The sequence below is a fragment of the Macaca mulatta genome, chromosome 18 (assembly GCF_049350105.2).
Source record: "Macaca mulatta isolate MMU2019108-1 chromosome 18, T2T-MMU8v2.0, whole genome shotgun sequence".
Lineage (NCBI taxonomy): Eukaryota > Metazoa > Chordata > Mammalia > Primates > Cercopithecidae > Macaca > Macaca mulatta.
Window position 1 is genome coordinate 41,452,175 of NC_133423.1, and position 27,139 is coordinate 41,479,313.

The window sequence follows — 27,139 nt, forward strand, 5'->3', positions numbered from 1 at the left end:
GTAGCTTTTTAATTTTATTATTAATAGATAATTACATCATAGATAAGCAAAAAGCAATCTGTAATGGGCTTAGGTTATTCTTCGTAGCTGCGTATGTGAGGAAGTGACAAGGTTTGTGTTTCTGTTTTGGGAGGTGAGTGTAGCAAATAGGCAGATGCATATACCTGTGTAGCATCCATGTTTTTGTCTAGAATGACAAAGGTTCACATCTCTGGTTCTATTCTTATTTTGAGATGGAGGCTTGCTCTGTTGCCCACGTGGGAGTGCAGTGGCATGATCTTGGCTCACTGAAACCTCTGCCTCCTGGGTTCAAGTGATTCTTGTGCCTTGGCCTCCCAAATACCTGAGATTATAGGCGCACGCCACCACGCCTGGCTAATTTTTGTATTTTTAGTAGAAACGGGGTTTCACCATGTTGCTCAGGGTGGTCTTGAACTCCTGACCTCAGGTGATCCACCTGCCTCGACCTCCCAAAGTGCTGGGATTACAGGTGTGAACCACCATGCCCAGCCGTCTGGTTCTATTCTTGAACCTGAAGAGCTGGAAATTTGGGTGTGGACTGGCTTGTCAAGCTGGAAGGGGAATAAATTGGAATGGGACAAGAGCAACAACTTTGAGCAGCCTATGACTTTTGCCCCGAGAAGTAGTGGCCTGTTCCCAGATTTTAGGCCTGGAATATCCTCGCACCACAAAGCAAAGCCAGAGTGTGGCCCTAAACTGATATCACCGGTAGATATTTGATCTGGGTAATTGAGCTGTCTATTCAGCCTCCAAACCACAGGCTATTCTGGGTTTGCTATGTAATTCTGCAACCCTTTGATGTTAGGGTTGTTCTGATATAATTACAGAGAGGACAAACAATACACAGTTGTGTTTATAACAGTGCAGAATATATTGTTGCTAACTTTCGGGGCCCTTAAATCCAGTAAACTAGGTTCCACCAAAAATACATTAGTCTAGCCTGCTTTCTTTTTTACCAGCGCCTACCCTGTCATACAAAATTGTGAATAGCATTTTCAATCCCTTGCAATCTTTGTGTCCTACAATGCTTTCTTTGGGAAACCCCACCTAAGAACAACTTTATTTATTTGTTCTATTAAAACGGTAGTATACCAGGGTGGGTGTCTTCAAAATGTACAGTGATATTGCTTGAAAACTCTGGGGCTAGAGGTTTGTGAGTGACTGCCGAATGCTGTCCTTGAAGTCACTTTAGTAAATAAGTAACGAAAAGTCAGAGTAACCAGTAAGGATGCACATAACTAGGAAGGAAATTCTCCCCTTCTGTTTTTTTTTTTTGTTTGTTTTTTAATTAAAAGTTACATAACCCATTTCATAATTTACCTTGACATTTCTCATTGTCCTTTTTAAATAATGCAAATAGAACTAACTGGCTTGTCTCTTCCAAGTGAGGATAATGTTGGGGCATTTCTGAACAATTAATATTATGATTCTTTCCTGATATTCATGTTAGGAGCTAACTTTATGTATATGGGTGAAAAGTCAATGCTTTGATTTGGATAACTCTCCACCAGCTGAGAAGGGTGATTTGTACATACAACCAAGGGGTAATAAATAGGACACTGAAGGATATGACTGTAACATGCCGATGAACCAGAGAGAAGAAGCAAATATGTAGCAGCACAAATCATACAGTTGGTATATCTATGGGATATGCCATGGCAAAATCATACAAGTGTAATTTATATTACAGAGCTGGAAAAATTCTTATCTTGACACTTGAAGAAACAGTACAAGCCAAACACAGTGGCTCACACCTGTAATCCCAGCACTCTGAGAGGCTGAGGTGGGCGGATCACTTCAGCCCAGGAGTTCAAGACCAGCCTGGCCAACATGACAAAACCCCATCTCTACTAAAAATACAAAAGGTTAGCCAGGTGTGGGTGTGTATACCTGTAGTCCCAGCTACTGAGGAAGCCGAGGTGGGAGAATCACCAGAGCTTGAGAAGTCAAGGCTGCAGTGAGCTGAGGTCATGCCACTGTACTACAGCCTGGGCAATACGAGTGAGACCCTGTTTCGAAAAAAAAAAAAAAATACAATTGAGCAAGTGACTGAGTATCTCAAATTCCCCCCTGAAGGAAGCCATGTGGTTTTCCTCTGCTGGACTCTAACTGTGTAGCCTTGGACTAATCTCCAGGCCTCAGTTTCCTCAATTAGAAATAGAGCTGTGATCCTCCTTCTTCAGTGTTAAAAACATTGAATTGTACAGTAAGTGTTATGGGCTGACACGGGTTCCCCAAATTCATATGTTGAAGTCCTAACACCCAGTACTTCAAAATGTGACCGTATTTGAAGATAGAGTCTTTAAAGAGTTAATTAGGTTAAATGAGGTCATTAGGCCCTAATCTAATATGATAGGCTTCTTTATAAGAAGAGAAGAAGATTAGGAAACAGACAGAGGGAAGACCATTTGAAGACACAGGGAAAAGACTCAAGCCAACGAGAGAGGCTTCAGAAGAAACCCACCGTATGAACACCTTGATCTCCGGTATCTAGCCTCCAGAATTGTGGAAAATAAAGTTCTGTTGTTTAAACAGCCCTGTCTGTGGTACTTTGTTATGGGAGTCTGTGATAATCAATTTTATCTGTCAACTTAGCTGGGTCACAGTATTTAGATATTTAGTCAAACCTTATTCTGGATGTTTCTGTGAAGGTGTTTGTTGAATGAGATTAACATTTAATCAATGGACTTTGAGTAAAGCAGATGACCCTCCAAAATGTGGTTGAACCTTATTCAATCTGTTGAAGTCCTTAAGAAAATAAGAACTGACCTCCCCTGAGTAAGAAGAAATTCTGCAGACTGCCTTTGAACTTGAACTGCAACTCTTCCCTGGGTCTCCAGCCTGTCAGCAGATTTTGAACTTGCATATACAAAATCGTGTAAGCCAATTCCTTAAAATATATATTTCTTCCTCTCTCTCTCTCTCTCTCTCTCAATACACATTTTCTTGGTTCTGTTTCTCTGGATAACCCTGACTAACATATGGACCTAGCTAACTAACACAGTGTGTGAATTATATCTCAAGTCTGTGTTAAAAGAAAACTTACAAGGCTGCATCCAAAATGTTAACAGTAATTATTTGATGGTAGAATTTGTTTTAGGTTTATTTTTTATTTAGTTTATCTGTACTTGTGACTTTTTGTGACCATGTGTTGTTTGTGTAATGATAACATAAGAAAAGATTTCCATTCAGAGGAATATTTAGAAGCAAGATTAGCTAATACAGAGCTCAGAGGACACGGGGGTATGGTGAGATGACATGTAACACCACTTATTATGAAGATTTGAACAGCACCCAAATCAAATTACATCTACTACAGCAAAAAAGAAAAAAAAAAAAAAGAAAGAAAGAAAAAAGAAAAAAAGTTCAACATGGAACACAGCTATGATATAGCTACTAACACTCTTCCCTAGAATATATGTAATACAGGAATTTTATTTTTCCTACAAAACCTATTTTTTCTGCCATTTTCAGTTATTTTTTCATTCAATAAGCTAGCAAGCTTTTACTGAACATGTGCTGTGTCCAAGGACTGCACTACATGCCGGGGATTGAAAACAAACAGACTCATTTCAATTAAGAAGTGTACACTTGACCGGGCGAGGTGGCTCATGCCTATAATCCCAGCACTTTGGGAGGCTGAGGGGGGCGGATCACTTGAAGTCAGACCAGCCTGGCCAACATGGTGAAACTCTCTATCTCTACTAAAAATACCAAAATTAGCTTGGCATGGTGGTTCGTGCCTATAGTCTCAGCTCCTTGGAAGGCTGAGGCAGGAGAATTGCTTGAACCCGGGAGGCAGAGGTTGCAGTGAGCTGAGATGGTGTCACTGCACTCCAGCCTGGGCGACAGAGCAAGACTCCGTCTCAAAAAAAAGCAGCGTACACTCTAGTGGAGGGGACAATATGGTCCAACGTGATAAGGGCTCCCATGGAGAAGGCGAAGAATGCTGTTTGTGCACAGGAGAGAAGCTGCCAGCCTACAGGGGATGGAGACGGGAGGAGAGGCTTTTTAATCCTTAGGACAACCCTGCAAGCTATAATTGTTACTCCCATTTTATAGATGAGTAAACTAAGTTTCAGAGAGCTTAAAAAATTTGTCCAAATCTCTCAAGAAGTAGAAGAAAGGGATTTAAGCACAATTCTGACACTAGAGCCCATATTCTTTCCACCATACCACATTCTGTGTATCTAATGCATTGTCGAGTGGACAAGCAAGCAAGTAGAATACACTGAAATAGAACCAATTTCGTTTTTACTTGGAAGTAAGGATGTAGCTTTGTAGATGCTATATGGTTTGTTTTAGTCTTAATTACCTTGTTCTGCTCTTTTCACTAATTCTTGTAATTGCCAATAATAATAGTAACAATAGTTAACATTTATCGAGTGCTTCCTGTGTGCCAGATACTATACTTGGAGCCTAACAAAGTTCTCTTAATCAATCCTCGTAACAGCCTGATAAGGTAGGCTGTGGTGTTGTTCCTATTTTATAATCAGGGAGACTGAGGCTTCAAGAGTTATCTGGCAAGTGGCAAAGCTGGGATTTGATCCCAGATCTTATTCCAAGAGCAAGTTTTTAACCATTTTGCTGCAGTACCCCAAACCAGACAACTGGCAGCCTCAAAACTCATTGCTGCTTGCTGGATTTTTTTAATTAGAAGGAAATCCTGGAAAGTAACTGATATTCCACATCACAAGAGATGACCAAGAAGTTCTCTTCTGTCTCTGGATCTCCTTAAGAGGGTTTCAGTGATTGGGCTCTGGAACTCTAGGTTGTTCTGAGAGACAGACACTGGTGGGTGGGATGTTTGGATTTGGGACCAAGGGTAACAAAATGGAGCCTTTTGCAGATTCTGTCTGGGTAACGGCTCTTGCGTCCCATCCCACTGAAGCTACTCACACCCTCCCCTCTCTAACTCTCCCCACAGGAATCTGGTGGCCCCCTGAAGGGCTGTACTCTGTAAACAAACCAAACAGCATCCATAATGATAAACCACTAGGGAGGGTTTGGAGGGGTGGAAGAAAGAGCCAGTCATGCTTCCTTAGCCAGTACAACCCTTTGCTGCCCACTGACTGTGATGCTCTTTTCCTGAATCTGCAATAGGAATGAGCTCACACAAAGGGCAGGCAACGGAGACAGCCTGTCCTGTAGCCCTGGTTCCCGGGGCTCCAGGTCCTGGGGAATTTCAGGCAGACAAAAGGAAGGAGAACAAGCCCATGGCGAAGGCTTTGGTTGAGAGCAAGAGAGAGAAACACTCACAGATCCCCTAAGCTTCAGTGTCAGGTAGATCCATTCAGGACACAGGAAAAGATAACTTTCAGGATGTTGTTTTCTACCTGTGGAAGTGCTCACCCTTTATCTGACTGACCCAGGTTGGACTTCCACCAGGGTAGCCCAGAGGCTATGGAGCTTAGATTACAGGACTATGTCTGACTTTGGGAGGCGGGGACAGGGGTGTGATAAGCCCCTGCTTCAGAAAACACTTGAACGCTGTGGCAGAGGTAATGAACATCACAGAGCCCCAGTTCCCTGTTGATGGGGACAGATGTATTCTCTGTTTTGGGGTAGGGAGGGTGAGGGGAGAAGAAACTTATCCCACCTCTGATGTATCTGTGGAGCATCACAGTACCAGGCTGTGAGCAGGTCAGAGGCGAGTTTTAGGCATTGGTGCATTCTTCACCTGATGCCCCTGCCCTAACGTGGTTCCCCTGCCCAAGGCAGGTAGAGAACTCTGGAATCTATAGGAGGCTCTACTTCATGCAGACAAAAGAGATGAAAGAGCATTTGGTGCAGCATCTGTGGGCTTGGCCTGGGTCTGGCAAGTGGTAGTCCTCCGGGCATGGTGTGAGGCCCTTGGGGCACATCTTGGGCACTGAGAACTGCGATGACTTTGGACAGCGAGGAGCTGTGCCCACCGAGGGGTGCTGAGAATGTGGCCTCCAGGGAGGGCGAAGCTTCCAGTGGCAGCTCTGCTGGCTTGGGAGGGGGCCCAATGTAGTCAGAACAGGTAAGTGCTCAGCACCCAAAGCCTGAAAAAGGAACACTGGGGACCAGGATCTGTGACACCATCTAAGCTGGGATACAGGACACTGTGCCAGCCTGCCCTGATTAAGACAGAGGGGTTTGAACTAGGACATGACTTGTGTTCTTGAGACTAATAAGGATCAGAAGGCTTTGTTTGCTGATAATCCATTGCACCTGATGCTTTCATGGCTTCCTTTTTCCTGGATACCTGTTTAGATATCTCAAAATCTATTTTATACTGTAGGCGGGGGTTAAGCTAGATTAAAAATTATGGAACAGTCCTGGTAAGTGGGATGATTTATTCCTAGAAAACATTTACTGAGTCTGACTAACTGACAGCCTGTTGGTGTCCTACATTTTCACAACATTTAAATGAGGGATGGTAATGATCAATGTTGTGTACACAGTCTTAGTAAGTATTTGTGGAATAGATATATAAGCACACATACAAATCAGTTTAATTCAACAAATACTTGCTAGATGGCTAATAAGTGCCTTCATGGGAATTAGTGTCTGATTTTGTGGCTTAATTTTTTGACAGTGACATAGTAAGAAATATCTTTTATGTTGTGACTCAATACACACACACACAGACACACCCATGCAGACCTGCAACAAAAATTTCATGATCTAACTTTTATCTTACTAGGTGAAATGCATTCTGATATTTTTCTATTCTATTCTTTTTTCTATTTTTTTTTAAAGCTGATTAAGGCTGGTGTGGTGGCTCACACCTGTAATCCCAGCACTTTGGGATGCCGAGGCAGGGAGATCACGAAGTCAAGAGATCAGGACCATCCTGGTCAACATGGTGAAACCCCGTTTCTACTAAAAATACAAAAATTAGCTGGGCATGGTGGTGCACACCTGGAGTCCTAGCTACTCAGGAGGCTGAGGCAGGAGAATCGCTTGAACCTGGAAGACGGAGGTAGGAGTGAGCCAAGATCGTACCACTGCACTCCAGCCTGGTGACAGAGCGAGACTCCATCTCAAAAAAAAAAAAAAAAAAAAAAAAAAAGTGCTAATGAAGACCCACTGATTGGATTTTATGATCCATCCGTGAGTCGGAGTCTGCAGTTTGGAAGACACTGGTGATACATGAAGTTACTGAATTTCTAATCTCATCTTTACCTGGCTAAGGGTTGAGGAAATGAATACAGAAGCTGGTGATTATGGTAGATGCTCACTCACTTCCCAGTGTCATATACAAATGTGTCTATCAGTGGAGCTAAGTGACCAAGAAGGAAAAAAAATGAGTGACTTCTCATTGAGCCCAAAGGAAAGTAGGGAATCAATACTTTTTCTTTTGGCTATCTTCCCACAAACTTGAGATCAGCATGGTAGGTGATGATGAATGTCTGTGTCATAACTGAAAACAGAGAAATGCTACCCCCCTGATTTACGAATCCTTAATTAAAGAGTTCAGAACATGTGTGATTGTTAACCAAGAGAAAACACATCTGAACAAATCCCTTGAAAATACGATTTCAACTCCCAACTAAACATCTCATTTGCAATATTAGGCAAAACCAGATCCTTTTTATAGTTAGAGCTGACACTGTTGGAGCAATCCAGAAGATGCTAGTTTTGGAGAAAGTCTCTGATGTTAAATCAGATTTTTAGAATTCTGACTCCACCCCATCAAGGACTGACCACTCCTGCCTTGTTATTTCCCCCTTCACCTTTATATATATTTTAAAAATGATTACACCTATGACATCTTATTTCTTATACATTACTAGCTTACAAATTTTTCTCCCTCCCAGATTATAAACTTGCAAATAAGAAATTGTTTCTTCTACGTCTTTATATTCCCAGTGCTAGGCACAGAGTAAGTGCTTTGTGAATGTTTGTAGAATAATTGAATGATAATTGGTTCAAATTGTTTGGAATGGTATTAATAACAAAAAGTACAGATTAGTTTACTTATGAAGGAAAATTGAGCTGCAAAAAGAGAAAGAGAGAACTTTCTGAAATAGAACTTGGGATTCTTACACATCATAAGTTGAATAAGGTTCAGATAAAGGCATAGTAATTGTGTTTTTACACTTATGTAAGAAGTACGCACAGGACCCTCGCCATTCTTTTTTCTTTTTTTACTTCGAGACAGGGTCTCCCTCTGTTGCTCAGGCTGGAGTGCAGTGGTGCGATCTTGGCTAACTGCAACCTCCGCCTCCCAGGTTCAAGTAATTCTCCTGCCTCAGCCCCCTGATCCTTGCCATTCTTATGTTGAATTTTGCATCATAGGTCTTCGACCTGTGAGAAATCTCAATAAATCACCTAATCCAGCTTCCTGCTTTCACAGAGAGGGTTTTTTTTTTTTTTATTGATAAAGCAAACATATCAAAAAATTGGAGATTTATATAAGTTTAATCTCAATTGTGGAAGTATATCTGAGATATCTATACCTGATGAAAGCTGAGGGTAGCAGACCCAGGACCAAGAATGCTTTAAATTTTTCAGATGACAGATTCATTGAGCAGCAAAAATTCTTGATTTTGTTCCAGGTGGTTTAGTTGATGACTTATTTATTATTAGTTTAAGCAAATTATGGCTATCCATCTTCCTTTTGCTAAATATCTGATTTCCTTTCCTCTCTTTGCAATTGGAAAGAAGTGCCCATGTGGCTAGTTGTAGCCAAAAATATGTAAGAAGAAGTGTGCTGAAGGACTTCTCATAAACACTTGGCTTTTCTGATTAAAAAATGTGGTCAGTGTTGCTCTTTCCCACTCATCCAACCTTGAATGTAGAATGATATCTGCAGACATGGTAACTATCGCAGACAAGCAGAAGGAGGAAGACTTGGCATAATGATGACAGCAGAGTAAGTAAAAAGATGGAAAGAATGGAGATCTTTGATGTCACCCCTGAGCAGCTGACCAATGCTAATGACCCCCATGTTTGGGTTTCTGCGTCGTGTTAAAAAACTGAAAATATATAAAAACAAAAACAAGATTCTTCTATGACTTAGGTATCCTGATACTTGATTGCAGTTAAAACCTTCCTAATTGATACAGCCAGTAGGAATACATCAATGACCAGATCTCAGTCCTATCAAAAGAACTTACTAGGAACTAGGCACAGTGGTTCACACCTGTAATCCCAGCACTTTGGGAGACTTAGGCAGGTGGATCACCTGAGGTCAGGAGTACGAGACCAGCCTGGCCAACATAGTGAAACCCCATCTCCTTTAAAAGTACAAAAATTAGCTGGGCCTAGTGGCAGGCTCCTGTAATCCCAGCTACTCGGGAAGCTGAGGCAGGAGAATCGCTTGAACCGAGGAGGCGGAGATTGCAGCGAGCGGAGATTGCGCCATTGCACTCCAGCCTGGGCAACAAGAGTGAAACTCCATCTCAAAAAAAAAAAAAAAAAAAGAACTTACTAGGATGGAAAACAATTGGATTTATCTAAATAAAATATCAATATGAGGACTTTGGTTTTAAAAAAGTAATTAATTCATTTACTTTTCATTCAATTAAAACTGGAATACTAAAGGATCGATCTGAAGATATACACAGAACTTCCTTTGAGAATCACTGAAAAAGTAGGTAAGGAAAAAGAAATTGATGTTCGTTTAGTGCCTACCACTGGCTGGGCTCAATACCAGATATCTTCACGCTCAGTTTTCACAAACCTCACAAGAGCTTCTCCCCATCTCACAAAAGATCACTGAGCCTTAGACATGTTACTATAACTTGCCCAAAGTCACACAGTAAATCTTAGAGCCAGAAATTGGGTCTAGAGAATTATTTTAATGACTTTCAAATGAATAATGTTATGAGCCTAAAGGAAAAAAAAAAACTGAGGCAAAATTAATAGAGTTCATCTGGGCCAAGTTTGAGGACCACTGCCCTGGGCACACTTGCCTTGGGGAGTCCTCCATTAACCTTTTGTCACAAGCAGGTTTTCAAAGGCCAAAAAAAGGGAGAGATGGGGGACAAAAAGTGGACTGATAAAGTTGTTTGTCAGAAATTCTCACTGGTTTAAACAAATAATATGGATTAGATTGGCTACACATTGTTGAACTATGGGGTATGGGTATGGTGTCCTGTGTGTGGCATTGCTAGGTTAATTTATAGCTACTTGTGGCAATAGCAAGCAGTTTCAAGAGATGATTACAGGCCGGGTGCAGTGGCTCACACCTGTAATCCCAGCACTTTGCGGGACTGAAGCAGGCGGATCACTTGAGGTCAGGAGTTCAACTTTTCCCTGGCCAACATGGTGAAATCCCGTCTCTACTAAAAATACAAAAATTAGCTGGTCGTGGAGGTGTGCGCCTGTAATCCCAGCTACTTGGGAGGCTGAGGCACAAGAATCCCTTGAACCTGGGAGGTAGAAGTTGCAGTGAACCGAGATCGCACCACTGCACTCCAACCTGGGTGACAGAGGGAGACTCTGTCTCAAAAAAAAAAAAAGAAAAAATAAGAGAGATAATTACATAGCTTGGGTGGGGGTGGGAAGAAGTAGGACATAATTGCTGTCTCATTTTAATGCCTCTCTGGGCCTGATAATTTAAGAGGGGTCACATTCCTCAAATAAGAAGTATTCCTATATATATTCTTTTCTTTCTCAATGTCTTCTTCACTTGCGCTAAATTGAAAGCAACCTGACGAAAAAGTTAAATTATTTAATATGTAAAGGAATAGCATTTTGATTACTTTGAAGTATGGACAGTATCTCAATTAAGTTAATAAAATATTTGTAGGTTACTTATGTGAATCTTACTTTCATAAACAGATAAGCTTTGTTTCTATGATCTACATGGATTTTACTTTAATAAATAGATAAGCTTTGTTTCTATGATCTACATGGATTTTACTTTAATAAATAGATAAGCTTTGTTTCTATGATCTACATGGATTTTACTTTAGTAAATAGATAAGCTGTGTTTCTATTGGTACACCAGTTTTTTTTTTTTCCTAAAGGATATTCCTCAAATACTTGAAGGTGCTAAAAATTTACATCTTTTAAGATATTTAAACCTTTCCCACGTCAAGTTTGTTTGTATACCAATTACTGCTCTTTGTCAGTTGCAAAAGTCAAACTTCAAATTAATCCTTGTCTGAATTACCATATATTCAAAATTATGAGAGTCAATTAACTTTTATTACATATAAAAGATTATTATTTGGATGAAGACGAGCGTATCTAAAGTGAAGAGATGGAAGCTAATTGGCTCAGACCATGACAGGAGATCTTTGAAATTGTCTTTCATTCTCCAAAACCATTGCTTACATAAAGCTGTCTTGACCTGTACTGTTGTGGTGATGGTTTATGGACAATAACAGGGAGGCCGAGCTAAGTAGATGGTATTGGAGAGACAGGGAGACCCTGCCTTGGGGGCTGGGGAGTGGAACGTGTGCAGATGACACGGCCAGGGGAAATAAGTCTAGAAAGATAAAATGGGGCAGAGCTTGGAAAGCTCTGAAGATCTGTATGAGGAGCCTGAACTTAAAAAGTTCTTGAGGATTCTAGGAAGATTGACTAGATGTGAAATGATGTGAAGTGCACAGAGAATAAAATCAGGGCAATTTGTTTTGATTTCTTAATTAATCTATAAACTTCTTAAGGGTAGGGTTTTATTTTTCATCTATTTGGTCTCCTTGGTCACATTATGCCCAAGATGTGCATTCAGAAAATATTCTAAAGGCTGGGCATGGTGGCTCATGCCTATAATCCCAGCCACTTTGTGGGTCTGAGGCGGGCGGATCACTTGAGCTCAGGAATTTGAGACCAGCCTGGCCAACGTGGCGAAACCCCATCTCTGCGAAAAATATAAAAATTGACCAGGTGCGTTGGCACACGCCTGTAATCCCAGCTACTCAGGAGGCTGAGGCAGGAGAATCGCTTGAACCCAAGAGGCAGAGCTTGCAGTGAGCCAAGATCTCACCACTGCACTCGAGCCTGGGTGACAGAGCAAGACTGCATCTCGATAAAAAAGTGTATATATATATGCACACATATATATACACACACACACATTTACATGTACGTATATTTATACATATATATGTGTGTATGTGTGTCTATATATAAAATTGTTTATTGAACCCAAACCAATGAAGTGACAGGATTACCAAAAAACATATGCTTGAGGTTGAAGCCATGAGACTCTGGAATTTTCACAAATCTTCTAGGGTCTCTCTCTGTCACCCAGGCTGGAGTGCAATGGCACAATCTCAGCTCAATGCAACCTCCACCTCCTGGGCTCAAGCAATCCTCTTGTCTCAGCCTCCTGAGTAGCTGGGACTGCAGGCACGCACCACCACACCCAGCTAATTTTAAAATTTTTTGTAGAGATGGGGTTTTGCCATGTTGCCCAGACTGGTCTTGAACTCCTGGGCTCAAGTAATCTGCCTGCGTTTGCCTCCGAAAGCACTGGGATTACAGGCGTGAACCCCTGCACCTGGCCTGAAATCTTCTTGCTAATTGATATTCAAGATAACTTGCAAGACAGAGGGCAGGTGGTTCTTCCTTCCCTCATTACCAGTTCAAATGAATAATGTGGCCCCAGAGCACCTGATGCTGAATAACATCGGTATACGTTCCCCTTCATTACTTTCTCTTTTGTTCAGATCTGCAGGTTGTGGAACCCAAGCCTCAAAGAACTGACTGGCTACTTTTAGAAAGCCCTAAATTCAAAACTTGAAAGCAGAAAAAAATAGAAAATGATTTTTCATTTGTATTTCCTGTAAAACAACCAACTCTTATTACGTAACTTTAAAATCTCATTGATTTTACAGAGTTTCCATCTTTATGTCATCTTTCTGGAAGCTTATTGATTAAACAGTGTGTGTTGTCTTTATTTACCCCCTGCCCACAACCTAGCCTCACTCCACAGCACATCTCCTGGGTATGCCCTGGAGCTTCCAGCGTTGGAAGCTTTGTGGTTGATAATGCCTATTTTGATTTCAGCAGTAAAGTTACCAAGGACTAGAAATCCCCTGCTCCCCACTTTAGCAACTGAAGCTCATTTTGTTTCTAATTGCCAGACATTTTAGGTGGAAGAGGAATGATGACTGGATGTGGGGAGAGGAGGGAGGAAAAACATCATAAAGGGCTCTAGCTAAGAGCTTTCCAGAAAGACAAGGGCTTTCCATTCAGTATTTGGAGTTTACTTGTCTAAAATATTTTAGCAAAATTGCTATAGCTCTAAGCTGCATTGTCAAGTGACACCATGAAGACAAACATCTCATATAGCAGGTTCTTGTAAGGAAACAGCAAAGGGAAGGGGGAGGGGTTACTCCCTACTGCCAATGACTGGTCATAGTCAAGCTTTGGCTATTAAATTAATTCCCCATCAACATCACAAATGCCCAGGGTAGGGGGGCCACTGAAATCATTATGGTAGATCAGTCCCTTTCATAACCATTAGTGCAATTCTGCAAAGGCTCCCAGGCCACTAACTGTTTCAGCACACCATCTCATGAAGTATCCTGACTATACCCTTAGATGACCATTTGGGGTACATGTTTGGGAGGGGAGTTGGAAATAATTTCCTGCATCAATGATGTGTGCCTTGGTGATGGTTAAGGCCATATTTTCATTATCAGTAAAGAGATCATGCTAACATTAGGAGCTGCCCGACTGGAAGAGTGTCGCCACTATAATTCTTTATTAACTGTAACTCATTGATTAGTGGTGTCACCCCCAAGAAATTGCTGTGGGGACCCTCACCCAATGAGTGACCATCTTTTGTACCACAGAGAAAGCCTATTGTCATAAACAAGTTAACATCTTACCACACACAAATTATAGTAGTACTGAACAAAATGTCTCTTTACTTAAGCTACTATTACATTTAATTAGTTGCTGGGAAATAAGAAATGCATTTTCTAACAAGCTAACTCATTGTAATTCCTGTCTTCCGTCTGTAGAATCAAATTCAAGTGTTATGAAGGCCTCAAACAAATGTTTGTTTCCGTGAAAGTGAAAAGAAACACTAAAAATGTGATAAGGATTTTAAAGACTCAGATAAATGAAGGAATAATTTGCTAAAAGCCCATCATGTGTCAAGTACCATGCTGGGGGCCATGGGTTTGGAGTCAGATCCCCCAAAAGCTGAAACACAGGCCTTGCTTTCCACAGGCTCACAGACCAGGGGCAGGAGATTCCCACGTGGTAATTTGAATACAAATTGGTTAGTGGTAAAGGCCTTCTCAGAATTGCAGAGGGCATGGGGAGAGATTGATCAGGCTGTAAGATCTAGGGAGGACGCTCCTTGTGGGGTTTAAACAAGGCCTGGAAAAAATGCTTAAATGGGGTGCGGTAGGGGAGCAATAGAGAGGGTTGCATAGTCCTAGACATGAAAATAGGCAAGAGGCTGGGCGCAGTGGCTCACGCCTGTAATCCCAGCACTTTGGGATGCCAAGATGGGTGGATCCTGAGGTCAGAGTTCGAGATCAGCCTGGCCAACATGGGGAAACCCCGTCTCTACTAAAAATACAAAAGTTAGCTGTGTGTGGTGGCGGGGGCCTGTAAACCCAGCTACTCGGGAGGCTGAGGCAGGAGAATTGCTGGAGGCCAGGAGGCGGCGGTTGCAGTGAGCTGAGACAGTGCCACTGCACTCCAGCCTGGGCGAAAGAGCAAGACTCCGTCTGAAAAAAAAAAATAGACATGAAATGTAGACATTTTCGAGGAAGTGAAAGGAGCTGACTGTGATGAAAGTGAGTTTGTGATGTCTCTGAGCTAGGAGGACAGCAGAAGGGAAGCGGATATGATGTGGGGCAGCCATGTGGCTGGGTTAGGATACTGGCAGCCCTGCACAACCCCGAGAGCGTATACCTCCTAAAATTCTCCTAGGACATATGTCTTTCTGGTCTCACCTTAGTCCTGCCCCTGATTGTACAGAACAAACATCATGATGAACACTGGACAGAAGAGCCCAGCTTGCAACTTCTTTAAGGGCAGGGAGAACCATATCATTTTTTCAAAAAAAAGTTTTTGTTTTTTTTTTTGAGAGAGTCTCCCTTTGTTGTCCAGGCTGAGGTATAGTGGTGGGATCTTGATTCACTGCAACCTCTGCTTTTTGGTTCAAGTGATTCTCCTGCTTCAGCCTCCCGAGTAGCTGGGATTACCGGCACCTGCCACCACGCCTGGATAATTTTTCTATTTTTAGTAGAGATGAGGTTTCCCCACGTTGGCCAGACCGGTCTCGAACTCCCTACCTCAGATGATCCACCTACCTCAGCCTCCCAAAGTGCTGGGATTACAGGCTTGAGCCACTGTGTCCAGCGTTTTTCGATTGTATATTTATCTGTCTATTCCCTGTGCTCTAGTGCTGAGGAGACAGACTGAAACCCAGAAGATTCTCAATAAATGTTTATTGAATGAATAAATATTTGTTTAATGACACAGTCAGGGTAACCAAGGCAAATGTGGTAAGCAAATGAATAGTGGAGTTCTAAATAATCAGTCTCCAAATAGAAATTCAGCAATAAAAACGTATTTGTTGTGTTAATGTGTCAAGAGAAGACCTTGGCCTGGAATGAGTTCAGTATTTAAAAGCCATTTTCCAAGGGGTAGAAGAATGGAATGTGTATAACTTTGGATCAAAATGTGTGTAAGTTGTAATCAAACTCAAGGTCTGATGCCTTGACATTGGGGCAAATACATGATTCAAAAGGCAAAACTGCAAAGCAGAAAAATGTTTTGCAAGATTTGTAACAGTTAAAGTGCTCTCCTCTGACATCCTTTACTGAAGGGAATTTTTAAAAAGTCATTTAATACAAATACTACATCTTAAAAATAACATATAAATGTCACTCTTTTCTTAGGTTTGAGGTTGCTATGTTACTTAATTACATTAAATATAATTTCTGCTAATCAAAAGAAATTTTTTTTTTTTTTTTGCCCAGTTTTTGTGGAATAATGTATGTGTAGTCTAAGTAAATATTCATTTGAGGCCGGGTGCAGTGGCTCACACCTGTAATCCTAGCACTTTGGGAGACTGAGGCTGGAAGATCACTTGAGCCCTGGAGTTTAAGACCAGCCTGGGCAACATGGTAAGACCCAGTCTCTACAAAAAAATAAAAAAATAGCTGGGCACAGTGGTGCATGCCTGTAGTCCCAGCTACTAGGGAGGCTGAGGTGGGAGGTTCGCTTGAGCCTGGAAGGTCAAGGCTGCAGTGAGCCATGATTGCACCACTGCACTCCAGCCTGAGTGTAGAGTGAGAACTGGTCTCAAGAAAGAAAAAAAATCATTTGAGAGAATATATTCTTAACATAAAATTTATAATAATGAATTCAACTTTACTTTATTGTAATGGTGGTTTACATTTCAGAAACAAACAGAAAGCTAGAATTCTCCTTTACCTGGGGACTGACATCAAAATGAGAAAGGTAGCAAATGTCATTCTTCTACAACTACTTAGTATGGTAGAATCAAGGCAAGACAGTAGGTTTCTAACAGCCCCTGGGTTTTTAAGCGATGGGCAGCTCTGCCTGCACTGTATTCATACTCCACTAGGACTGAATTAATAAAAAAAAAGTGAGCTTAATAATATTCTTTTTCTATGATTAAATATATTCACTGTCCAATAGATACATGAATACAGTGTCTGTTTGTTTTCAGAAGCAAGAATTGTAAGGTAGAAATGCCCCTAGAGAACAGAGGTGCACAATGGGTCTGTCTCCCGGGTCAGCACCCAGCCTTCACCACCTGCCTCCCGCCTCCCTCCCTTCCTTCGCCCATTGCTATATCAAAAACCCCTGCAGTCTATTTGTTCATGTATTCTGTTGGGGGCATGTGCACAGAAATTAAAAAAAACACCTCTTAGACTTGTTTTTATTTTTTCGTTTTGTTTTGCTTTTTTGAGACACCTGTAATCCCAGCACTTTGGGAGGCCGAGGCAGGCGGATCACCTGAGATCAGGAGTACGATACAAGCTTGGCCGACACAGTGGAACCCCATCTCTACTAATAATAGAAAAATTAGCCGGGCATGGTGCCACATGCCTGTAATCACAGTTACTCGGAAGGCTGAGGCAGGAGAATTGCTTGAACCCAGAGGTTGCAGTGAGCTGAGATCACTCCAGCCTGGGCGACAAGAGTAAAACTCCATCTCAAAAAAAAAAAAAAAAAATGAAAATAATAAATGCTTTCAGTGAGAAAATTCAAATCACATAGAAAGGTAAACATTTGAACTAAAAGCTTCCTTCTTCACCCAATTACTCTCTTCCTAGAAGGTTCCTGTTAATAATTTCTTAAGTGTCTTTTCAGAAAAAAGGGCTATGTACCAGCATCTTTTTCTTTTTGAAATGTAGAAACATTGAATTATAATATATTTTATTTTAAACCTTGCTCGTTTCATTTAATAAACTTTGAACATGTTTTCATTATCAGTGTGTACAGTATAGATCTTCCCATATTCTTTTTATAATGCTTCCTAGTATTCTATTGTATAAAGGTATTCTGTATTTGTGTACACTGTGCCCTGCTGGTGGACATTTGTGATAATTTATTTTGCTGTTACAAAGAATACCCTTCAATGAATACCCTTTTACATATAACTCGATATCATCTTTTGTATGAATTCATGAGGTCACTGGGCCGTTACATACAGTGACATAAGTTGTACATTGCATAAAGTGCCTTCTCTATGAGGGCACCATTCGGTTTGTAGACATCATAAATTTAAATAGTTATTATGATACTTTTCTGGCAGATAGACATAAAATCTCTTGATGAGGAGATATTTTATTCTAATTTGAACAAAATCACCATGGCCCTGGGTAAATCAATATTAACAGAACAACTGAGTCAAAGGGCATAACGCGGCCAGGCATGGTGGCTCACGCCTGTACTTTGGGAGGCCGAGGCATGTGGATCATCTGAGGTCAGGAGTTTGAGATGAAACTCAAACTCAGGAGTTCGGCAAAAGCCTGTCTCTAGTACAAATATAAAAATTAGCCAGGCGTGGTGGTGCATTCCTGTAATCCCAGCTGCTCAGGAGTTGCCTTAAAAAAAAAAAAGAAGGCATATGAGGCATATGCACATGCACTTTTGATAAAATATTGTCAACTTTCTCTCCAAAATGGTTGTACCAAGAGAGATTGATTTTTAACAGATAATAGGGATTGATTTCTAAGATCTAAAACATACTGTGTTGTTTTAAGTCATGGTCAACTTTTATTTGCCTGAGGTTGTAAGAAAGAATGAGAACAGGAATAGCCAAAAGCTACCTCCCCAAAAATTCCCAATGAGAAAGTCAGGTAATTTGCATGTTACCTATTTTCCTTTCCTTTCTAGGGATGATCTAATGCACAGTTCCTTGAAGGATTGGATGCCAGCAGGAGAGAAAATAATCTGCTCTAGTTGCAGGGCACCTGAAACCTGCATAGTTGGTTCCTGAACATATATATGTTGATAAAAATGTTTGCTTTTGTTCTTTTTTTTTTTTTTCTGAGATGGAGTCTCACTCTGTTGCCCAGGCTGGAGTGCGGTGGCACAATCTTGGCTCACTGCAACCTCCTTCTACTGGGTTCAAGTGATTCTCTCATGTTCAAGTGATTCTCCCACCTCAGCCTCCCCAGTAGCTGGGACAACAGGCGCATGCCACCACGCCTGGCTCATTTTTGTATTTTTAGTAGAGATGAGGTTTTGCCTTGTTGGCCAGGCTGGTCTCGAACTCTTGACCTCAGGTGACCCGCCCTCCCCCTTGGCCTCCCAAATTGTTGGGATTATAGGTGTGACCTCTTGTGCCTGGCTGTTCTTTTGTTCTTTACTGGAGAAATTAAATGAACAATAATGGGAAAGGTGCAGTAATGCTGTGATGGAGTTGTGGGAAGCTGGTATTATAGGATCAAAGGCAGGATTGTTGCAATGTATCTGTTGTGGGGTATATAAAAAAAAAGGTTCTACTCTTAGAGTCTTCTTCAATCTCAAAAGGAAGAGTCAATGGTTCCAGTAATAGACTGGATCTTTATGACAGCAGCAGGCATGGTAAAGCACTTTCGGGCATGGGTTTATTGTTTTATTGGTCACATTGTGCCTGACATCACTCCCAGTCTCATCAGAAAATGGCTACTCATGATTCTCATCATAAAATGCCTACAGGTTTGTCGCTTTGTGGGATTTGACTGGATTCTACTGTAAGTGTAAAATTGAAGGACAAGCCGTGGAATGTTAAGACTATGGTTAGTTCAAGAGGAAGGAATATGTTAAGCAATGCTCAAAACAAACTTAAAATAGAAACAAGGCAGGTGGGGGTGGGGGGGGCAGAGAAGAAAACAAGTTGAGAAAAGATTTTTTAAAAAGTGGGAGGAAGGAAGCCCATGGGAATAAGAATCTGCCTTTAGAGGCGAAAGGCAGAATCCATAGAATAACTCTGGCTGGATAAAGCTCAAGAGGAAGCCAAACATTTAGATCCCAACCCTTTCACCTAGCTTTGAGACTTTGGGGAAAGTTCCCCACTCACTCTTCCCCAATCCCCCAAGTTTCCCCATATGTCAAAGAAGCACACGAATGACCCCCTTTCCAAGGTTGAGAGGAGAAAATGACAAATAGCCTAAGAAGACTTTGAGGTGTTAAGAGCAGAGATCATAGGCAGTGTTGTCTGCAGGATTGGTTTGACGTCTCATGGTGCTGTTTACTGATTCTGTTCTCTTCCACAATAAAACATGTATAGCTTTCTCGCTGGGCCCTTGCACAAATAGGAAATGTAACGTGAGAATCTTAGAAGTTTGCAAAACTGCATCATTTAGAATGTATCATTAGCAATTATCAGGGGCAGATAGCAGAGGCCTTATTATGTATTTCTTTCTTGTGATAAAACTCTAATCTGGCCTATGTTTCATCCTCAAGGACAAAATGTGGTTTATTGTTCACTGCAAGCTTGTTTAAAGGACAGAGATGCTTCTAGGCTGATTCATATTCACCCTTCATCAGGATAAGCACAGAGCGAGAAGCTAGCCACGCTGTGCTCCTCATTGCCTAGCTCAGGTAAGACAGCACAGAACAGTTTCAGGATTCAACTGATTCTGCTAGACATTGTAGTTCAACACAGTTGATTGATTGCTAAAGACTTAACCAGTTCAACTGAAAAATGTTTACAGAAGTTCACAATTACCTTTTGGAAGTGGGGTGTTGGTGATGGTATGGGAGTAATTAATATCTCAGGTAGGAAAGGCATTTAAACTTGAACTTTTTTTTAAATTTTAATTTAATTTAATTTTTATTTGTTTATTTTTTATTTTTTGAGATGGAGTCTCACTCTTGTGGCCCAGGCTGGAGTGGAGTGCAGTGGTGTGATCTTGGCTCACTGCGACCTCTGCCTCCCAGGTTCAAGTGATTCTCCTGCCTCAGCCTCCGAAGTAACTGGAATAACAGGCATGCACCATCATACCTGACTAATTTTTGTATTTTTAGCAGAGATGGGGTTTCACCACGTTGGCCAGGCTGATCTTGAACTCCTGACCTCAGGTGATCCTCCTGTGTTGGCCTCCCAATGTGTGGGGATTATAGGCGTGAGCCGCTACTCCTGGCCTTTTTTTTTTTTAAACTTTTTTTTAAAAAGACAGTGTCTTGGCTGAATGTGGTGGCTCACGCCTATAATCCCAGCACTTTGGTAGGCCAAGGTGGCTGGATCACAAGGTTAGGAGATTGAGACCAGCCTGGTCAACATGGTGAAACCCCACCTCTACTAAAAATACAAAAAATTAGGCGAGCATGGTGGCACGCACCTGTAGTCCCAGCTACTCGGGAGGCTAAGGCAGGAGAATTGCTTGAACCTGGGAGGCAGAGGTTACAGTGAGCCGACAGCACACCACTGCACTCCAGCCTGGGTGACAGAGCAAGACTCTGTCTCAAGAAAAACAAGAAAAGAAAAAAAGAAAAGAAAAGGCAATGTCTTGTTCTATCACCCAGGCTGGAGTGCAGTGACACAATCATGTCTCACTTTAGCCTTGACCTCCTGAGCTCAAGCAATCCTCCTGCCTTAGCCTCCTAAGTAGCTAGGACCACAGGTACATGCCACCTTGCCTGGGTAATTACAAATTTTTTTTTTTAACTATAGAGATGGGGGTCTCCCTATGCTGCCTAGGCTGGTCTCAAACTCCTAGGCTCAAGAGATCTTCCTGCCTCAGTCTCCCAAAGTGTTTGGATTACAGGCGTGAGCCACCATGCCTGGCTAAACTATTATTTGCAATTATCTTATACTGAATGTATTCCTAGGCTGTGTTGTTTCTTCAGTTTCTTGTGGGATGCCTTTTTCTTGTGTGTAAATATCTCTTCTGGTTTAGAAACAATTTGTTCCTTTTCAGCGAAGATCATCTCCATGTAGCAGAGGGATCTCTCATATGGGTTAATCTGACCATGAGCTCTGTAAATATGGTGTACATCTTGGCTTTGTTCAACTGAATGTGCTCGATGATCCAAGAATCTACATCTAAACCCTGCAGTTCAGCATTGCTCTCTGCATTTTTAAGCACATGCAGCAAAAATTCGACACTTTTTTTGGGTCATGAAGCCTGCGTCCAGCCCCATGGTTTGGCCTGGGCACACACGCCAGCTCCACCTTTGTAATGATGGAAAGGCACACAGTGCCTCTGAAAAGTGACATCTTTCAGGTACTTGGTGTTTTTTGGGGTATGTATACCTTGATGGCCTGCACAGTTACATGGGTGTTCTTAAAGGTAACATAAAGATTTGAACGCCTTGGTTTGCATGATTTTGTGGAGTTTTCTGAGTCAAGGGATAGGCAAATCATTTTCAGAGATTACCCCAGGCCAAGAGGCTACAGAAAGAGCTTGAATTTTTTCTCGCATTCTGGCACCAATAGTAACTACCAAGAAATAAAATAGAGAAAACGGAAGGCATAACAGCCAGATGGAGGGTTGGATGAGACAGCTTACTGTTTACAGACTTTGGAGAACTGCATCTGGGCGTGAGGAGACCTGGGCCATGGGGCACTCCTGTCTCCATGTGCTGGAGGGTATTTGAAGCCGAGGGATAAACCCCAAAACTTCTTCCTGCAGCATCTATTTCATGCAAAGACTAGCAGCCAAAATACCTGTGTTTTTAGATTATAACGCATAGGTAGAGGAGTGGGAAGCAAATGTGGCATGAAGTTTGGGAAGGGTCTCCCAAGGCTGTCCACCTTGGAGGCGAGTGGATTGTGGAGGAGTCAGGTTAGGTGGCTCATCGGGGTGGCTAGCTGGCGTGCTTTCATGGCCTCGTGTTCTCGCTGGGCCTGCCTCCTCGGAGGCGTTTCTCATCTCTGTCTAACTGGTTTCACTAAGCACAGGAGTGGATGCTCCATCCTCTACGAAGGGTTTTCCCTAGTGACTGCCCTTTGACTCATTATCACCTCCTCTCCTTGGCTCTTATCAATTCCTGCCTTGCGCTGTGGGCACATAAGCCCCAGTCCCAAGTCCGCTGCTGGTCGATTCTCCTGGAGAGCGCAGTGTGAGTGTTGGCCCCACCTGCCGAGCACTCTGCCTCCATGGAAGCAGGATCTCAGTAAACACTGGAAGAAAGAAAGAAAGAGAAGCTGGTAATCACAACCTGTGGCTAAGGAGGTGGCTGATTTTATTTCTTTTTAGAAGTGAAAATCAAGAGAGGGTTTCACTTAGCTGGAGGGCGGGGTGCGGGGGATGTATTTCCTGAAAGAAGACGAGAGGGAGGAAACTTAAATCTCTCCCTTTAAGATAAATTTCCTGGCAGGGCGCGGTGGCTCATGCCTGTAATCCCAGAGGCGGGCAGATCACCTGAGGTCAGGGGTTGGAGACCAGTCTGGCCAACATGGTGAAACCCCGTCTCTTTCAAAAACACAAAAATTAGCTGGGGTGGTGGCAGGCGCCTGTAGTCCCAGCTACTCGGTAGGCTGAAGCATGAGAATCACTTGAACCTGGGAGGAGGAGGTTGCAGTGAGCCAAGATACCCCCACTGCACTCCAGCCTGGGTGACAGAGTGAGACTCTGTCTCATTTAAAAAAAAAAAAGAAATGAAATAAAAAAGATAAATTTCCTGATTACACATTATGCATGCACACACACAGGGAAGTGCTTCTGAAAGTCCTGAAACTGAAGATAAACCATTTTGATTGGTGACTCTCTTTTGTCCTTATCTGCGTCTAAACAGAAGGTGAATTGTGGATTGCTTTAGCTTTGCCTGTTGCCCTTTTCATCAGTAATGCAGGCTAAATAATTACCCTCTTTGCTTTTTCCAATTGTGTCAGCCCCAGTGTACTTCTGGCAATAAGGAAACGTTAATTGAGAATGAAAATAGAGTCATTAAACCCTTACATTAAATAATTATGGTGTGTTCTTTTAAAGACATCGTGTTATCGGTATACAAATATGTTGCAATCAAGTTATCAAACTTGCCCTCTAATTTCCAAAGAACAGTACTGTGACCCAGGGCCACATAAGGAGAATCTTAGACTCTTGTGGGCATCATGAGTTGATTTTGATGCTTCCCATGTTTGTGCTGTGTCTGGGATTCTCTAGGGGCAGTTAGCTGCATCCAGGCCCTCTATGAGAATTGTTTAGTAGAGCTGAAGGCAGCACTGTGCAAGTATCAGAGAGGCTCCTGGACATCAATTCCAGTTCTGGCCCTGATTTTCTTTGTAGTTTTAAGCCAAACTGGAAAATTTATCTGCATAGTAGTTCTCCTATTTAGCAGTAGAGAAGATACTATTTCTCTGTGAAATGTCTTAAAACTTGAATACAAAGAAACTTTAGACACAAGGGATTATTAATAGCGTGCCTGTTGTGTTTCTGTTCCAGGGGAGGAGGGGATGTCAATTTCAGTTTTGATTCACAAAGGAGATTCTGCAGAGAATCTTTACAGTCATACTTCAGACTTCCCTTCTCTAGTCTCCTCTGTTCTTTGGATAATCTTATTACCTTTTTGGTCATTCTAAGCACTACATGGATTAGTTCAGTATATAGATTATGGCCATATAAACCTCATTCTCACTCTTGGCCGATAACCTCACTCTGGTTTTACTGAAAAGATTAAAGCTATTTTGGAAGAATTGAACTCGCCCATTCCTCTCAGTTTCGTGTTGATGTATCTTCATCTCTGTGGCTGTCTCCCAGTTGCAGACAGAGGCAGCCACCTTTCTTTCTCCTCCAGAGCTAACCCTTTCCTTTGTGCCCTTGATGCCCCCCTCCACCTCTTCCTATTACCACTACTCGGTACCACCCACATATTAGGGCTCCCTTGCAACCACTTTCAAACAAGCCCAGGCTTTATTCCATTTTAAAAAGCACACAAGAAAACCAAAATGCTTTTGCCTGACCTTGCTGTCTCTTCTAGTCTATTTATTGCTTTCCTTTTGCAGCAAGACATCTCAATTTCCTCTTTCCTCATAGCCCCTTAGTTTTGCAGTCTAGCTTCCTTTCTCTATCACTCTATTGAAATTGTGTCCTCAAATGTCACAGTGGTGCCCTTGTAACTTAATCTGAAAAGGGTGATGTTTTAGCCTCATTCTTCTTATTTTCTCAGCAGCATCGATTTTCTTTCTTTCTGCCTTTTTTCTTTCATATTCCACTCTGACATAGTTCTCTGGTTTATATTTTTCTGCTTATCTCCTCATTGGGTTTTCTAGACCAGTCCACTGCATAGCATCATGGCTGAGTCCAGGCTCTCACATTAGCCTGCCTGTGGCTGAATTTTAACTCTGCCATGAATTAACTGCATGACCTTTGTCAAGGTAATCTCCCTGTGCCTCAGTTTCTCCAGCCTTAAAATGGAGACTATAGTAGGAGTATTAACTTTCGGTTTGATGTAACAATTGAATGAGATAGTCTATGTAATATTTATCCCAACATTTGGCACATAGAAGTTTTCATTATCTATTAGCATAACAATAAGCCCCTCCATCTTCGAAAATATAACTGTTCTTTTTTTCTGTTAGGACATATTTTCCATATGACCCAAGGCAGAGCGAGACGATAACTAATTATTGATAAATAGATTTATGCACATGGTTGGAGAGTCCGGGGAAGAAGGGATGATGAGGGAGAGAGGCTCCTAAATTCTGCAGGTGCTGTAATTCCCTGATTTTAATTTTGCTTTACTTTTTACCAACAAATCATTTTGAGAGCTTAAATCGCTCCTTTCAGGACATATGGTGTTTCTTGAGCAGGAAGGGACATCAGCGGTTAAAGCTCTTGTTGTTGGTGCAACAGTCAGTCACGATGAGTCTGCCTGGCATGGAACACAGTGTCCCATCCTTAGATTAAATGCGCTCTTAACAGGATTATGTAAGGAAGGAGGCAGCCACGGCGGCATCTCTGTGCAGAGGCCGCCTGGAACCCGTCCATTGAGTCATGCCGCCATCTCGCGGCCGCAGGGGGAACGGGCCTTGACAGGGCCGTTTTGTTTGGTGCAGAGGGAAGGTCCCCAGAAGTGCTGTCTACAGAATTTCTGCAGAAAGTGTGGGTCAGGCTGACATGAGGGAAGAATGACGGGGGATATCACAGCAAGGAGAAGGAAAAACACCTCAGCATGGCGTGGGGAAGCAAAGGGCGCAAGTGATGCTTGTGCCAGCCCATAGTATTCTTGTCGGTTTCATTCCAGAACAATTCCCACTCCCGCCCCAATACTCTATAAACTTTGACTTTCCCCTCTTTTTTGATTCTCACTTTCCATCACTCTGTGCCGACCCGCTATCCTGAACAGACCCTGCGTCACCTCCTAATTTCGCTTCTTGTATGTTAGGAATTCAGGGCTGGGAAAATTTAGCCGAGTCATCACATTTGGCCACTGCCCGGAAAGAAAAGCAGCCCTCCCGAGTCAGGAACGGGCTCCGGTTCATCACGTGGCAGCCGCCTGCAGGAGCCGCAGGTAAGGGACCCTGTTGGCCGGGGCAGCCCAGATGCAGCGGGAGGCGTCCTGGCTGCACTTGGGTTCCCAAAACCTTTCTGGAATGTCACTCTGGTCACCGGTGTCAGAGGGAGTTCAACCTTTAGGGGATAGCTGTTTGGCAATGTTCTCTTTGTAAAACTGAAGTGTGCAATGTTGACCAGGAAGCTGATTTTGTTTGCTTTTCACAAACTATGTTAATTGATCAGTAGATGGATTATAGATCATTCTACTGTCAGCAATATAATAGAATGGCAGGGATTCAGGGAAGATATTGACGCTTTAAACTGAAATGTCTATGTGGTCTGTCTTCCCTGGTTCAGCACACAGGACATTGCCTGGGAGCTGAACCTAGGCTTATAGTACAGTGACTGAAAGGATAGCTTTCAGAGTCCTGAAATCTGCTCTGCCACTACTCTTTGACTTTGAGTTAATTGTTCAACATTACTTTAAGCCCCAGTTTCTTGTTTTCTAAAATGAAGACGATTTATTTTTATTTTTATTTTTTGAGACAGGATCTTGTTCTGTTGCCCAAGCTGGGGTGCAGTGGCACAATCTCGGCTCACTGCAATCTCTGATTCCTGGGTTCAAGTGATTCTCCTGCCTCAGCCTCCTGAGTAGCTGGGACTACAGGTGTGCACCACCAAGTCTGGCTAATTTTTGTATTTTTAGTAGAGGCGGGGTTTCACCGTGTTGCCTAGGCTGGTCTTGATCTCCTGATCTCAAGCAATCTGCCTGCCTCGGCCTCCCAAAATGCTGGGATTTATAGGCATGAGCCACCACACTCAGCCTACTATTGTGATTTATAAGTTCAGTGTTGGAAGGATTTTTAAGCAATCTAACAGTTTCTTCTGCTCATTTTACAGATGAGGAGATAAAATCAAAGTGTTTTATAATTTTGGCCTTCATAATATACCTTTTGGCTTCATTAAATAGAAGGATTATTGACCAAAAATCTAATATTTTGAGTCAGAATGATTCAAGTTTGCAAAAGCAGATGGGAGTCAGTGTAAAGCATAAAACAGTCTTCTAAGTTACCCCAAATCCACATATCCTCAGTGAGATCAGGTATAAGCACAACATGGCAGTGAACACAAGTCCCAGCCGGGGTCTTGGGGTTGGTGAAAATCAGGGGGTCTGCACATAGCTCACTCAGGAGTATGTTCCAGAGGAAGAAGAATTGGTTGAAGAATGCGTGCAGAGATGAGTAAAACTAGAAGCAGAGCTAGCTGTGTCTTTGGCTTCCAAATGGCCAGGTGACCTCCTGGTCTTGGTTATACAA

General features: G+C 42.2%; 1 protein-coding gene across 12 annotated transcripts in view; it reads left to right on the forward strand.

The window, feature by feature from the left end:
• The first annotated feature begins 2,751 nt into the window (after positions 1-2,751).
• MRO (maestro) overlaps positions 2,752-27,139 on the forward strand; it is a 44,594-nt gene continuing 20,206 nt past the window's right edge. For 6 of the 12 annotated variants that reach the window (XM_015121977.3, XM_015121976.3, XM_077975459.1 and 3 more), the window contains exon 1: positions 25,809-25,839. The gene's annotated coding sequence lies outside the window, so the exon portion shown is untranslated. Of the gene's footprint in view, positions 2,900-19,891; positions 19,987-22,428; positions 22,563-25,808; positions 25,840-27,139 lie in introns of those variants that run through there. The other 6 variants (XM_077975467.1, XM_015121985.3, XM_077975468.1 and 3 more) reach the window with 5 other exon arrangements.